This window comes from Globicephala melas, chromosome 12, assembly GCF_963455315.2.
Source record: "Globicephala melas chromosome 12, mGloMel1.2, whole genome shotgun sequence".
Classification (NCBI taxonomy): Eukaryota; Metazoa; Chordata; class Mammalia; order Artiodactyla; family Delphinidae; genus Globicephala; species Globicephala melas.
The window spans coordinates 48,681,349-48,697,980 of NC_083325.1; the positions used below are offsets into that span (position 1 = coordinate 48,681,349).

The window sequence follows — 16,632 nt, forward strand, 5'->3', positions numbered from 1 at the left end:
TTCTATCCTGTTCCATTGATCTATATTTCTGTTTTTATGCCAGTACCATATTGTCTTGATTACTGTAGCTTTGTAGTATAGTCTGAAATCAGGGAGTCTGATTCCTCCAGCTCCATTTTTTTCCCTCAAGACTGCTTTGGCTATTTGGGATCTTTTGTGTCTCCATACAAATTTTAAGATTTTCTGTTCTAGTTCTGTAAAAAGTGCCATTGGTAACTTGATAGGGGTTGTGTTGAATCTGTAGATTGCTTTGGGTAGTATAGTCATTTTCACAATATTGACTCTTCCAATCCAAGAACATGGTATATGTCTCCATCTGTTTGTATTATCTTTAATTTCTTTCATCAGTGTCTTACAGTTTTATGCATACAGGTCTTTTGTCTCCTTAGGTAGGTTTATTCCTGGGTATTTTATTATTTTTGTTGCAGTGGTAAATGGGAGTGTTTCCTTAATTTCTCGGTCAGATTTTTCATCATTAGTGTATAGGAATGCAAGAGATTTCTGTACATTAGTTTTGTATCCTGCTACTTTACCAAATTCATTGATTCTCTCTAGTAGTTTTCTGGTGGCATCTTTAGGATTTGCTATGTATATTACCATATCATCTGCAAACAGTGACAGTTTTACTTCTTCTTTTCCTATTTGTATTCCTTTTATTTCCTTTTCTTATCTGATTGACGTGGCTAGGACTTCTAAAACTGTGTTGAATAATAGTGCTGAGAGTGGACATCCTTGTCTTTTTCCTGATCCTAGAGGAAATGCTTTCAGTTTTTCACCATTGAGAATGATGTTTGCTCTGTGTTTGTCATATATTGCCTTTATTATGTTGAGGTAGGTTCCCTCTATGCCTACTTTCTGGAGAGTTTTTATCATAAATGGGTGTTGAATTTTGTCAGAAGCTTTTTCTGCATCTATTGAGATGATCATATGTTTTTTATCCTTCAATCTGTTAATATGGTTTATCACATTGATTGATTTGCGTATATTGAAGAATCTTTGCATCCATGGGATAAACCCCACTTGATCATGGTGTATGATCCTTTTAATGTGCTGTTGGATTCTGTTTGCTAGTATTTTGTTGAGGATTTTTGCATCTATATTCATCAGTAATATTGGTCTGTAATTTTCTTTTTTTGTAGTATCTTTGTCTGGTTTTGGTATTAGGGTGATGGTGGCCTCATAGAATGAGTTTGGGAGTATTCCTTCCTCTGCAGTTTTTTGGAAGAGTTTGAGAAGGATGGGTGTTACCTCTTTTCTAAACATCTGATAGAATTCAGCTGTGAAGCCATCTGGTCCTGTTCTTTTGTTTGTTTGGAAGATTTTTTTTTATTTTTTTATTTTTTTACGGTACGTGGGCCTCTCACTGTTGTGGCCTCTCCCGTTGCAGAGCACAGGCTCTGGACGTGCAGGCCCAGCGGCTATGGCTCACGGTACCAGCCGCTCTGCGGCATGTGGGATCTTCCCGGACCGGGGCACGGACCCCTGTCCCCTGCATCGGCAGGCGGACTCTTAACCACTGCGCCACCAGAGAAGCCCTGTTTGCTTGTTCTTTAATTCTTCCTGATCTTTGTTAAACATTTCTTGCATCTTCTCTCTCTTTGCCTCCGTTCTTTTTCCAGTGGTCCTGGATCATCTTCACTATCATTATTCTGAATTCTCTTTCTGGAAGATTGCCTATCTCTGTTTCATTTTGTTGTTTTTCTCGGGTTTTATCTTGTTCCTTCATCTGGTACATAGCCCTCTGCCTTTTCATCTTGTCTATCTTTCTGTGAATGTGGTTTTTGTTCCACGGGCTGCAGGATTTTAGTTCTTTCTTCTTGGATATGCAATTTTGTAAGCAATTCCATTGCTTCTGATATAGGTGCTTCTCATATAATGATTTCAGTTCCCTCACCCCAACCCCATCCCATCCATGTAAGCAACACCTCAGCCCTTAAATCATGGGGACGATGCTTAGCCAAGCATGTCAAAGTCCATTTCTGTTCTTTCTGATGGATAGAAACCTCTCTTCCCTGGTTCTCCCTAATTTCTGTGTTTCTTGGAAGAAATGTGAAAGCAATATATTCTTTAAAAAGCAGTTCACTCTTATGAATCTTCTTTTAAAACGAGCATGACTGTGATTCATGACAGTCGAGAGCTTCGTTGTAGCATGACGAGCTCTAATTGTCTGATTATCTGCCCAGATACAAAAGAGCACGTCATTCAAAATGTCCTTCCTCCCCCTGGGTATAAAGACCCATGAGACTGTTAACTTTGATTTCTTACGTGATCGATGGCAAGGAATTAATTTAAGATATTGCTGGTATACATCAATTTATCTGTCAGTACCTTTCCATTCCTATCTCACAATAGCTTCTGCTCTGTTGAGCTTCTGAAAGCTTAAAACATTCTGGCTCACTGTTTTTATTATTGTTTTCACCTGCTTCCCTCCTCCTAACCCCTCCACTCTGGTACTCAGATTTTTATGAGATTCTTACAAGAAGCATGACTGAAATACTGTGCAAGTGCCTTGCTATTCTGGGAATGTGGGTCTTCCAGTTGGCCCTGTCGATGCATGTAGAAGCATCATCATTTGGTGTCCTGTATGCATTCTCCTCAGTCCCCCCTCCCTCGAACTTGCATATAGGACACGGAATGCAGTTACAATCACCATCCTTCAGTTGGTACTAAAGCATTGTTTGGCGGGAAATCCTCTACTCCTCCCTTCCCTGGAGTGGTGATGACAAGGAAACAAGGAGAAATGAGAAAAGATAGACATGTACCTAGGAGGTGATACTTTTCCTTTCCTGGTGACAACTTGCTCTTGTCTTCATTATGTCTGAGAGGAGTTCCTTTACCTTCTCTCTCTCCTTCTAAGGCTACATTTCCTCATGGCTAACCTAGTACAGTTATGCTACATTCCAGGAAGTTTAGGTTGTCTCTCCTTTAAAGTGAAAAATTAGTGTTATGGACACAGGAAAACCTGGTAACATCTACTAGAATGGGAGAAGGAAAGAAAGCAATTTTTCCCCCTCAAATTAAGTATTGTGCTTCAGATGTTCTGCAAGATAGTTAAATTGCTTCCATGGAAAGAACGTATCTCTTGGTTGGTCAGAGTAGTTTTCATAGGAGCTGGTCTGATATCTGTTTTTTTCCCCCATACATCTCAACTTGAGATGAGATGAAACGGGAAGTACCAGATGTCTTCTTTGTTTAAACAACAACAATAGCAACTTACAGACAATTGAACTTTGAGGGAAGTTTCTCTGCAAATTTATAAATACGTGGTTAATATCTTCAGCAGGAAGTGTTACAGGTATGCTACTCTTGGGAGATGAGGGACTTATTTCCATCATATACTGAAAAGTTACGAATACAACAAATCAAGCTCTTGAACATTTTGGCAATTTAGTAATCCTGAGTGGTGTTGATGTGGTTTGATTTTCAGATTCATGGCACTCATTTATTCACTCCTTCAATGTTTTTCTGAAGCACCTTTGCAGACAATGTGTCATACTCTCTGTCTGTGCACATATGCTCTACAGCCTGAGTTCAAGGCCGTCTACTAACAGTATGACTTTGGGCTTAGTGTTCACCACTCTGAGTCTGTTTTCTCATCTGTAAAATGTTTATAATGATAAGCATACTACCACATAGGCATTTTTGTGTATGTGTGACAGTCACGTGAGGATACCTGAAAAGGGCATAGCAGAGTTTCTGGTACATAATAAATGTTCAATGCATGTTGCTAATTTTCACCTTTTCTGTAGCTGGAGCTAAGTTGCTAAAGGATTGCCAGCCTCCAAAGACAATATTGTTTTTAAAACTCAGCTGTAGAGATCATGTTTTATTGATGCATTTAAAGTACGATTTGGTTGTCATTTGTTCAACTTGGAATTCTTTAGGAACACATTTGCTTTATGTCATGTCCTTCCATAATTCCGTAGGGGCAGGTTTTGTTTGTTGCTCAGTGGCTGGCACATAGTAGATGTTGTATATATATATGAAAGAGAGGGAAGGAGGGAGCGGGGAGGGAGATAGTTGGTATCTCTGCTGCTTTGCATGGGCTTTTGCCTGTAAATCACTTCTTGGGCAGTGAAATAAAAGAATCCTTAGAACAGAGAGAGGCAGACTGATGTGATGATGGGGAGTGATGTTTCTTCTTAAAGCAAAAGGAAGTGCTGATGGATGTGGCCCAGTCTTAACCTTCTCTTTAGTTCTGATGCTTCCCTGGGATGTGTCACATGTCATCTCAGTGGGAGTGTCATCGGAGGGGAAAGTAGGACACTCCTAAGTACCAAGAGGAATAAGTCAGTTGAAAATTTGTCATAATTCAGTAAAAGGAGATGTCCCCTTTATTTTTTATGGCAAAATTATTCTGTGGAGGGAACAGCAGGGAAGGCAGGTCACTAGTTGTTATAGGCTTTTTCATTACTCTGTATAGGAAATCTCATAACTGACCTCATAGGATGAAATATCACCTTCAGTGGCAGAGTTACAAGACAAGAGTGGAGAACTCTGACATGTGCTGGAGGAAAACTAATCTTTCTGTGCTGTACTCCTTCCTTTTCTCCCTCCACATCTTGGCTGGGAAGCAAAATTAGAAATTTGGTTCTTAGATGTTAAAAGTTTTAAACTGATTAATTTTAATGCATCAAGTATTTTTTAGGCACCAGCTGTAATAATAATAATAATAATAATTGGAAGAGGAAGAGGAATCATTAATTAAGCTCTTATTAGTGTTAGGCATTAATTAAGCTATATATCTTATATGTATTATCCCACTTAGTAGCCATAAAAAACAATAGGGTAGTCATCGTTATTTCACAGATGGAAAAACTGAGGCCTAGAGAAATTAAATAAGAAGTGATTATTTGTAAAATAACGGATAGACCTGATCCCAGCTCTCTCTGGCCCTGCAGTTGAAAATCCATGGTCCAGAGAGTGTTTTGGGCAGTCAGGAAATGAAGTAACCAGTTGAGACTACTTAATAGTAACATCATATGGCTTTTAATTACAGAAACTAGTCTATTCTCACAAAACTTTGAGAAGTAGAGAATGATATTAATGATCTTTTATTTATTTATTTTAGTTATTTATTTTTCGCTGTGCTGGGTCCTTGCTGGTGCGCACGTGGGCTTTCTCCAGCTGCGGAGAGCGGGGTGGGGGGGGGCCCTCCCGGCTGCCGTGGGCGGGCTTCTTACCGCGGTGGCCCTTCCATTGCAGAGCATGGGCTCAGTAGTTGTGGCACACAGGCCCAGTTGCTCCTTACCATGTGGGATCCTCCCGGACCAGGGCTCGAACCCGTGTCCCCCTCGTTGGCAGGCGGACTCCCAACCACTGTGCCACCAGGGAAGCCCGATAGTAATAATCTTATTATAAAACTGGATAAGCTGGCCCTAAAGTAGTTTGATTTGTGGAGGTTCAAAAACTGCTGAGTGTGAGTTTCATAACCATTCCATTATACTGTACAGACTCATTTTACTTTTTCATGGCTTTTTGAAATGTCTTCTCATTTATCCAGTCATGTATTCAGTCACTCCTTAGTGCCAAACACAATGCCAGACACTGAGCATACCAAAAAAGAAAGAAAAAAAAACCAGTAAGACACCTGCCTTGGCTTAAAGAGCTGATAGTCCAGTGTGATGTGAGATGGTGACAGACGCTAAACAGGTAATTAGCGTGTGATACATTGTGATAAAGACCATGGTAATCTAATGCTAAAGCAAAAGGAAGGGGGGCTCCTAAAAGCCCTGCAGAGGTCAAAGGAGGCCACTGGGAGGAAGTGATAAGGAAGAGGGTCTTAAAGAGAAGAAGCTAAGTAGCCTATTTAGTCAGGCAAGGTAGAGCAAGGGTCAGCCAGGAAGAACAGCTTGTGCAAAAGCTCTAAAGAAATGACTGGTGCTATTTAGAGAAGTGCACATAATGCTTCAGGACAAGAGCTGGGCTAGGAAAGGAGGAAGGGGTCAGAGGATGGGGAAAGAAAGGGCTAGAAAGCTAGGAAAGGTCAGAACAGAATTGGTAGCCTTCTCTATCTTGCCGAGAAGTTTGGACTTTACCGGAAAGTGGATGGAGAGACACTGAAGAACTTAACAAGGGCCTATGACAGAATCGGGCTTGCATTTTCGAAGATCACTCAGCAAGCAAGGTAGAGAATTAGTTGGTTGGTTGAGGTCATGGTTAGTAGAATAGGACCAGAGGTGGGAATATCAGTTGAGAGGATGTTGAGTGAGATCGAAGTTTCAGAGACTGGGACAATGTGAATAAATAGAGGTACTGGCTCTGAGCAGAGAATCTCAGCTCCAGGTAAGGCAGCCGTGGAAGGACATGTCATATTACACATGCCCCACCCACCCGGCTTACCCACCCTGCCTTAGAGATTTGATGTCCCCATCAGGCCCCCCACATATGCACACACAATTGAGACTCACTGCTACAATGGGTTACAGGATTTTTTTTTTGAAGTGTGGGATCTGAGATACGTACTTAGGGATTCTCAGAGATTTTTTTTTTTTTTTTTTTGTGGTATGCGGGCGTCTTACTGTCGTGGCCTCTCCCGTTGCAGAGCACAGGCTTCAGACGCGCAGGCTCAGCCTCCATGGCTCATGGGCCCAGCCGCTCCGCGGCATGTGGGATCCTCCCGGACTGGGGCACGAACCCGTGTCCCCTGCATCGGCAGGCGGACTCTCAACCACTGCGCCACCAGGGAAGCCCAGAGATAGATGTTTTTTAAAGACAGGATGTAGGGGTGAGGGTGGGTATGATAAGAGTGCATGGTGGCTTAACAAGATAGGAGCTGCGGAAGAAGAAGTGAATTGAGTGGAGAGAGCTGCCTCACAGTCCAGCAGAGGAGAGACTTCCCCTCGTTAGAGGAGTCTTCATAAAGGAGATGGGACTCTGTCCAGGTCTGGGGAATAGGTAAGATTTGACTGGTAAGGTGAAGGGAAACAGAGAAGAGAGGGGCCTGAGCAGAGGCCTATAGTTGAAACAAACCATGTGTGACTAACACCCTTTCCGTATGCCGAAAACTACAAGATCCCTTCTCTGAATTTACAGAGGCTGGGTTCTCTGGACTCTCTCAGGCTGATGAAAAGATGTGTTGAAACTTGCCTAATAACTCAGTGAAGGGACAGATCCATTTTCCAAGCTCCCAGTGGAATATTGAACATCAGCTTGAGACCTTTGAAGAATATTGAATCATAACAATTGACGTGTTTGAGTAGTACGGGATCAGGCTGTGTGCAGGGAGATTTTTAAAAATGACCTATGTGCAGTCACCACTAAACAGAGTTTCCTGAAGCATAAACTGAGTCTATGATCTGCTTGTGCCAAAGCTGTAATTCTCCTAGAGGCGGCTTCCTGAGACTTGGTAAGTGGAGAATACCTTTCCTCCAGTTAACTGGTGGTGCTAGATATGCTACGGGAGTGATCTTCACTCTGATGACCTTTATCAGTTGTTCACTAAATAAATGAAAACACAGGTCATTTAGATTGATAGTGCTCAACACTGGCCAGGAAAGGTTCCAGATTAATTAACTAAACTCTTGGCCATGGTGGCCCCATCTTTGCTCTCCACAGAATGAAATTGCATAAGCATATTTACCCTCATCTCCTTAACTGAAGCAAAAATAGACCATAAGGGATTACTCTGAAGCTTATGATGTTCCTAACATATTAGCCCTTTCATAACTGTGTCTTGCACTTTCACAACATGTATTATTTTCAATGAACTTTCTTGTGCAGTCTCACTGAATTCTTCCCAACTGTTTGCTTATCTTATGTTAGATTCAGTAGCTGAGATGCAGACTGATTGATATTTCCTGAATCATATGCCAGGATGGTGGCAAAATTGGTGACTGGTTCCTCATCCAGTGCCTCTTGTTTTTTTGCCAGTGTTCTTGACATGTGTAAGTTACCTAGACGCCCAGGCTGAGAAGACATACTCCATATGTAGAACACATCCCAAAATGTGGAAACTCAGAGCTCAGGAAGTCTCTGAGCACCAGGCTCCCATCAGCTCCACTTCTGACTAGTCAGTAAGACATTGCATGCAATGCATGGTAAGATTTACAAAATCTACTCTTAATTAAACAGGAAAACAAAGAAGGATTTGTATGAGTGGTATCATTCTTATCTTGAAATGTACATACATGGGCAGTGTGTGATTTAACCCCGATATTTCACTAATAATAGTGACTTGTTTATAATGAGATTTATTTATATATCTATTTATCTATTTTTACTGAAGTATAGTTGATTTACAATATCGGGCTAATTTCAGGGGTACAGCATAGTGATTCAGTTTTTTTTTCAAATATTTCATTATAGGTTAATACAAAATATTGAATATAATTCCCTGTGCTATACAGTAAATCCTTGTTGTTTATCTATCTTATGTATAGTAGTTTGTATCTGTTAATCCCACACTCCTAATTTGTCCCTCCTCCCCTAATGAGAATTATTATTATTTTTTTGTGTGTGTGTGGTACACGGGCCTCTCACTGTTGTGGCCTCTCCCGTTGCGGAGCACAGGCTCCGGACACGCAGGCTCAGCGGCCATGGCTCACGGGCCCAGCCGCTTCGCGGCATGTGGGATCTTCCCGGACCAGGGCACGAGCCCGTGTCCCCTGCATCGGCAGGTGGACTCTCAAACCACTGTGCCACCAGGGAAGCCCCTCTAATGAGAATTATTGAAAAGTGTTTTCTGGTTTAGAAGTAACCTGTGTACACCATTGCTCTCATATTTATGCTGTTGCCAAGAATTAATGATTGCTTTTTATTTTTGGTTTGAAGATAATCCTCATGCTAGTTAATAACTTAGAAACCCTTGTGCATTGTTTTCTCATATGTTCCCTTGGGCCATAATCATTTTATGGGATGAAAACCTGACTCACCAGTCGCCCTAGTAAATTAGTTCCAAACTGCCTTGGAAAGAATCCTCATGCTGGAATAGACCACACTCGTATTACCTGATGGCCTTGGAAGCATAGCTTTGTGATTAGTTTGGTGAAGATAGATGTGTGAGAGCTCTCAAAAGTGATTTTTCTTTTAGTTTTTATTTTCTGACATGAAGTTGATCTGCATGACCAGTGTGGACAAAAGGGGGGAAAAAAAGACCATATTACTCTGGAAAGTGAAACAGAGAAGCAGCAAAGAATACCACCAACCTAATTCATTTCTGGGGGGAAAAAAAGCCAGAATAATGGTTACTTAAAAATAGCTCCTAAGAAGGAAGATATAATCAACCTTTGTTTCTTGCTCTTTAATGAATAATATCCCAGTGCATTAACTGTTAGATAAGTCCTTTAGGTTTCATTAGCATCTAGATTTGGTCTTTTAGCTAATTAATCTTGGTAACTAGAGAGCCATTAAGTAAACATTGGCAGTTCTAAGCATCAAAGTTGCAACTTTGCCATGAAACGACATGAAGCATAAGGAAAAGAGAATCCAACATACTTGAATCTAGTCCCATCAAAGACTGTCAATGCTTGGGCACCGTTTTAGTGCCCAAGATAATTGGTAGGTTTGACTGGTATTACTATACCGTATTCGGGTATTACTCATATTACTAAACAATATTTAATTAAGTGCTTTAATGAGAACTTTTTAAATAGGGATATATTGTGTGTAATGAGAGAGATGAGACTTATTCTCTATTTCTTTAGTTTTATTTGCTCATGCCACAGTCTGTCTGGTTACAAAATCATTATCAATTTGCTCTCCTTTTCTTTCTGTACTATTTCTTTCCCATACTCTTTTTTTTTTCTCTTTCCCCTTTTTTTTAAATATCTTTATTGGAGTATAATTGCTTTATAATGGTGTGTTAGTTTCTGCTTTATAACAAAGTGAATCAGTTATACATATACATATGTTCCCATATCTCTTCCCTCTTGCGTCTCCCTCCCTCCCACCCTCCCTGTCCCACCCCTCTAGGTGGTCACAAAGCTGATCTCCCTGTGCTATACGGCTGTTTCCCACTAGCTATCTATTTTACGTTTGGTAGTGTATATATGTCCATGCCACTCTCTTACTTTGTCACAGCTTACCCTTCCCCTTTTTTTTTTTACTGATTCTATAACTGTTCCTGCTTAACTCATGTACTTGAACCTGAAAGGAGGGTTCCATAATTTTTGTGGAATCCTGTAGTTGGTTACTCAAGATGCTTCTCTGCACATTTGAGAGGCACTATTTGTCTCCACATACAAACACTTTAATACAGAAATCCTGTCATTCAGGAGGAAGAAGATTGACTTCAGTGTGTCCCCGAGAAAACCATCCCATTTAAAGGCAAACAGCCTTTCTCACATTAGTATGCTGTGCTTTTTCTCTTGAAAGCATTCTTTCGCCACAGAAACACAGCCATTTCTCAGACTTCCAGCTAAAGATTAGGCTTTCAGTTTTAACACATAAATACCCAACAGGTATGGATTATTTTTACAATGACATAGTATTTATTGATTTTATTAGGAACAAACCAAAAACTGCTCGAAGGACGAAAGTAAAAAAGTAGCTATAATTCCAACACTGCTAAATCTTGATTTGATGTCCTAATCTTTTTATGTGTATAATATAAACCAAAAAAATTTGAGATCATGTTGATCTTAACATATCAGAATATTTTTCTATTACACTAACATTTAAAAAAAAAAACTGCCTATTCTTTATTAATAGACTTACTATTGTACTCCTGTTGGATATTTAGGTTTTCTCCAAAGTTTTGCCTTTCTAAATAATCCTGCAGTGAACACCTTTGTGCAGAAAACAGTGTTTCTTTAGGTTGATTTCCTGATGTGAATTAATAGGACAAAGGGTATGAACATTTTCACGCTCTTGATAAATATCTCTTAATAGAACGTCGAAAGTGACTGTATTTATTTGGTTAGTAGAGTCAGTGTTTTTCTTGTCATTCTGTTTGAGCTCTTTCTAAATAAATGCGGTTTAAATGCGGTACTTAAATGATCGTAATTTCTATACTGGCATCCAGAATGCACTCTGCTTTACTTTGAGCTTCCCTGTCACCCCTGTATTTGTGAGGTGGGAAGTTATATGCTTATAATTTTATTTTAGATGAAGCCATACCTAGAGAATAGGGGTGACAGACTCATGATGGATGATTTGGCCAGCCTCCATTCCCTCATTGCTAAGGAGATAGACAATACTCGAGAAAGATCCCCATGGGAAGGAAAGAGATTGTAGCAAAAGGAAGTGCAAAGAAAAGCCTTGTGGGTTTTATACAGATACCCAGCTCACAATTCTCACAATTCAGAGTCTCTTCATCACATTTAGCAAGGCAAATTAAGTAGGCCTGTTCTTTCTTATCTCACCCCCATTCAGTTCCTTGCTGTCCCTCTAGATACTTTTTTGTCACTTCTTTCACATCAAAAGTGACCTTGATTTCCATTTTATCCTGATTTTACTGCATACAAATGTAGTATTAGAATAAAGGCAGCCTCAATGCATGATTCAGCTCCCCTCCAGAGCTTAGGAAAGCCCCAGAAATCTTCACAGACTGATTTGGCCTAGGATTTAAGAACAATTGAATTATTTCTATCATTGTTGTTATTGTTAGCTTAAATATATAATGTGGCCCCATTTGAGTATATCTGATTTTCCTCAGGGGATTAAAAACATTCTTTTTCCTCAGAGGAAGCAAGAATATCATGCTTTTCTCCTGATTTAAAGCCCAACATTTTATGAGTCTTCATTGGACCAAGAATCAAATGCTAAACCTAGTTACAATAGGTAATGAAGATTAATCCTGTGATTTTTGGATCACAGACTCTTAACGGCCAGTGGGTTTTACCGTCTGAAGAGAAAGAGAAACAGTTCCTTAGGAAAGAGCTTGGTGCTTCAAAATGAAGCTCTCTGGTTTTGTGTTTGGTTTGTGGTAAATGAGATACAGAATGTCTGAACATGCCTTACCAAATTTTGTGCTCACAAACTGGATTCAAAAGGGAGGACAGGAAGTAATCATCCGTTTTATAGATGAGGAAATGAAGGCTCCAAAGATTAAGTGACTTTATTAAGGGTCACATAACTAGAAGTTGTGGAGGTGAGATTTCTAGGCTAGTTTTATTTGGACGGTATCATACTATATAAAGTGAACAGGCTATAATGAAGTTTATAATCACCTAAAATATGACTGCATTGGGACGTTATCGGGAAGGCTGTGGCTGGGAGACAGAAAAATAAGCAAATTGGTCAAGGAGAGGATGAATATGAGTGTGAAGAAACAGGGAAGAGATTTTCCACTGATCTGAGACTAGGTCGATTCCAGAAAGGTTAGGGTTGATCTGCATCAATGGTAGATACTAGTGAAAGTTAACTGGTGCAAGACAGAAAATGCTTCAGACAATCATTATGTGGCCTGAGCCTTCACAATCAAGATGGAGACTGACAAGTTTGAAGTGACTTGTGAAATGAGATCAATATTTTTAAAATGTCTTGTGTTCAATAAATATCTGACTTTTCAGTAGAAAATAAATTCCAGTTTCTATATAAAAACAACTTGACATTTTTCAGTAATACTTTTTAATGAACATTGCTCTGAGCTATAATATAATGAAATTTGCTTAAAAGTAGAACAGGCTGGTAATACTTGGCAGAACAAAGAGGCATATGGTAAAACAGTTGTGATTTGTTGGCGAAGGCTTTCAATTTCTGGAAAGCTAGAGGCTTTTGGCATAGTGGACTGCATCTTGATATTCAGTCCCAAAAAGGAACCACAGCAAAACAATATGCTTAGATTGCAGTAACCTGATATATCTTTAAAGCATTTTTCCCTTTGAATTTATGGTTGTAAATGCAGGCTGTGTTCATATTGCAAAGTGAAATAGACAATTGAGAAAATTTTCCAGATAATTCATATTCCATACCATTTTATATGACATATAGAAAACTGTGGCATTTCAAAGGCAAGGAATTGATTGGGGAAAAAAAGCAGTTGATTCTCCTTCTCACTTTGTGTTAGTAAGTGTAGTATATTGAATTTAGTCTCCTTCAAATTTAACTTTTTTTTTTCGGTATTATTTTACTATGGTAAGAATACTTAACATGAGATTTATCCTTTTTTTTTTTTTTGCGGTACGCGGGCCTCTCACTGTTGTGGCCTCTCCCGTTGCGGAGCACAGGCTCCGGACGCGCAGGCTCAGCGGCCATGGCTCACGGGCCCAGCCGCTCCGCGGCATGTGGGATCTTCCTGGACCAGGGCACGAACCCGTGTCCCCTGCATCGGCAGGCAGACTCTCAACCGAAGATCAGTGATCCCACAAGTGATCCCACAAGTAGGCCTGATTGTCAAAACACTAAATGGCATTGCCTTTGTCTTTTTATAGGGAACAGGCTATTTTTTATTTTATAATTTAAGAGATCTCAAATGAACAGTGAATGAATCACCTATCCATTTTCCTTTTATGGTATACTAATTCAATATGTTTATCAAAGCCAGTTATTTTCCTGTAGTATTATTTTACTCTTCAACTAAACCAGTACATTAGTGCCTTTAGGAATTCCCCCTAACCCTCAACTTGTCATCATGAATTTATTGAAATGTAGCAAATGGTAAAATAACGAGCAGCCAAATGGCTTCCATTCGGTTTCACTAATTTATGTTTATGGCTTGTCAGTCATACTCTATACACAGCTAGAAATTTGCAGCTGAGAAAAAAATCTCCCACTTAGGGATTACCTTGTCAGACTGTATGGAACATGATATAATCATTTTATTCATTTTATTTCCCTACCTCATCAGTCTTAAAAAGTTTTCTGAAAACATGCAGTTTTTCTTCCTTTAACCTTTTTGGGTACTTATTTCCTTCCCTTTTCAGGTAATCTCTTCTTGTAACAGCCTCAGGAGAGAGATAAGAAGAGAAAAGATAACTGGAAATGGTCATAATAATGCTGCTAATAATAATAATCTATCATGTGAAGCTGGCTTGTAAGTGGGTAACGGAGAGCCTGAGGTTTTGCTGCCAGGCTGGACTGCAAATCAAGATGTACATGAGAGGGATTAGTTATTTGTAGACTCTTGTGACGCTGTCGTCTTCTTTCCTCCTTTTGTGTTGGCCATAATGGAGAAGCATCTTGGCATCTTATTTGTTTTTGCCGGGAGCCTTCTCTGTTCAACATGCTTAACGCGTCTAATTCCCATCGTGATTTCCTCAAAACCTGTTCCTCTCCTGTATAGATATATAAAATCATGGGACTTATACCATCTCAGCCTTACTTTATTCTCTTCTCTTATTTTTGTTCCACAATCTTAGCCATCTTGAAAACCCTAACAGAATCATTTTCCCCCCAAATATTAAAGGCAGAGGCAAGAAACTTTACATATGTTTCACCAAGTTCAAATAATACTAAATCTCTAGACTTTTGAAGCATATGAGTAAATTAACACCAAGATTAAATAACGATGCTTTCTGGGTATGTACTTTTTTCCTCAGATCAAGTGTAATAAATAAACCATGTCAGTTATAATAGGATCCAGCTGAATAGTATTTCTATGACGAGCATACCAAGTAAAGATGGTTTTTAAATTGGAATTAAATGCATCTAATTAGCAACTATTAAATTGCTTAAGTTATGGGCAGTTTTAAGGAACACGGACTCATTTGTCTCACACGTTTAAACAAATCGTAGAGAATTAGAAATCACTAAATTATTACCGATTCTTTGTAGTTTTCAAAAGATTCTAAGTGTTGCAGCAATCTCTGAATTATCAATGCCTCTGGATCCTGGAATAAAATAAAATGGATGCCTTGGAAAAACCTGCTATTTGTTCACTCTTATCGTGGTGTTGTATTTAATAGGCTTTTAGTTGAATACACATAATGGGGAAAAATCTGTTCTGAAATTTAAATTAATGAAAGCTTTTCAAAGTGGCTTCCAAATAAAAAATTTAGGCTTCTTTTCAGAGGATGGATAAGGATGGGAATTCTAATTACCCACACAATGTAGATTGCTTCATGATTCATCTCTGCAAATCAGCAGTTTGAAATCCTATAGTTAGCACTGGGTGCTCTCCAGTAAGATTTTATGAACATCAGCTTGGTATTTGGCAGAAATACAATATCAGTTGTCCAGACGTCATTTTTTCTCAATGAGCACATGTTGATATGTTAGATAATCGCAGAACCAAATCAATTACAGTTTTATTTCCATTGACAGAGGTTAATACCCTGTGAGGTATATTTACATCTCAGAAGGCTAAGCATTGTGGACCTTGGAGGAAAGGAATAATTTTACAAATGGAGATAATAGGCAGAGGCCAAAGAATTGTTGTTTCTTGAGGATTTGTGTGCTCTTTTACCTATTTTTAATTTACCTGAGTTTATGTTTTTGGCTTACTTTGTAAAATAATTCAGTTGGATTAAGACTAACAGTGCTGACAAAGTGAGAAAGTGGCATGGACTTATAAATACTACCAAATGTAAAATAGATAGCTAGTGGGAAGCAGCCACATAGCACAGGGAGATCAGCTCGGTGCTCTGTGACCACCTAGAGAGGTGGGATAGGGAGGGTGGGAGGGAGACGCAGGAGGGAGGAGATATGGGGATATATGCATAAGTATAGCTGATTCACTTTGTTATACAGCAGAAACTAACACACCATTGTAAAGCAATTATACTCCAATAAAGATGTTAAAAAAAAAAGAAAGACTAACAGTGCTAAAAGGGGCTGTTTGAGTCTGAATCAATACTTGTAACCACCTCTATAAACCAGTGGTTAAGAGGTTCTGTGCTCAGGATAACTGTTCTGAACTGGGCAGACTGTGTATAATTTCATTAGTAACTATGTCCTCGTTCTTACTATTTGCCAGGCACCATGCTGGGTGATACAGATTGTGCGTTGCTTTAGCCCTCAGAACAGGTTTGGTGGGCCCTTCTCTTAAGCATCCTTGAGAAGTGACACCTGCAGAAAGTTTTGCTTAAGTGAATCATCTTTCATTTGGAAAATGGCTCATTGAATTGTATGATTATTTTTCTCCTCTTCTTCCTGGCTAAGAGTAAGTAGGCTGTTAGAAAGCTGAGGGGAGATTCTTCCACTTCCTAATACTGGAGCTATCATTAAAACTAGGGATCATGTGTGCCTTTCCACACCTTTGTACACTCAAGGAGCTCTGGCCTCATGCTGTTTCAAGTCCTGTACTTACAAAAGGTGGTATGTAAGGTGGAGCCTGTTTCTGCTCTGAGAATTGCAGCTCTTTCATGTTTGCTGGCAAGCTTTTGTTAATTCCCATGCAAGGCAGTTTGACTTGCACAAACAGCTGGGTTTTGCTGCTATCACTCGGAAGTTTATTTCCCCCAGTGTGTATATAAGCCCTACTTTGGGAGAAGATAGAAATCAGGTCCTAGAGAATTCTTTCTTTGAGAGTACACTTTGCTAACTCAGACCCACATTCAACAGAAAACACAAATTTATCTGTTCACAATTGTAAATGTATACAATAGTGCTCAATGGACTAAATATTGAAGTAGTAAGCTCTTATTTATTCAAAGCTATAAAAACAGTTCTATAGATATGATTAAACCGTGCATGGGAAACATTAAATTCAAGTTAAGGCTTTCACAGGCATAGCTTTGCACAAGTGACCCATCTCTTAGAACCTTCAGGTAGACCTTAGATGCCACCTGTGCCACTGCCACCTCTCCCCTT

At 39.5% G+C, this 16,632-nt stretch overlaps 1 protein-coding gene across 22 annotated transcripts in view; it reads left to right on the top strand.

Annotated features, from left to right (window-relative positions):
• Positions 1 to 16,632, top strand: part of NRXN1 (neurexin 1) — a 1,122,745-nt gene that overhangs the window by 277,910 nt on the left and 828,203 nt on the right. The window lies entirely within an intron of this gene.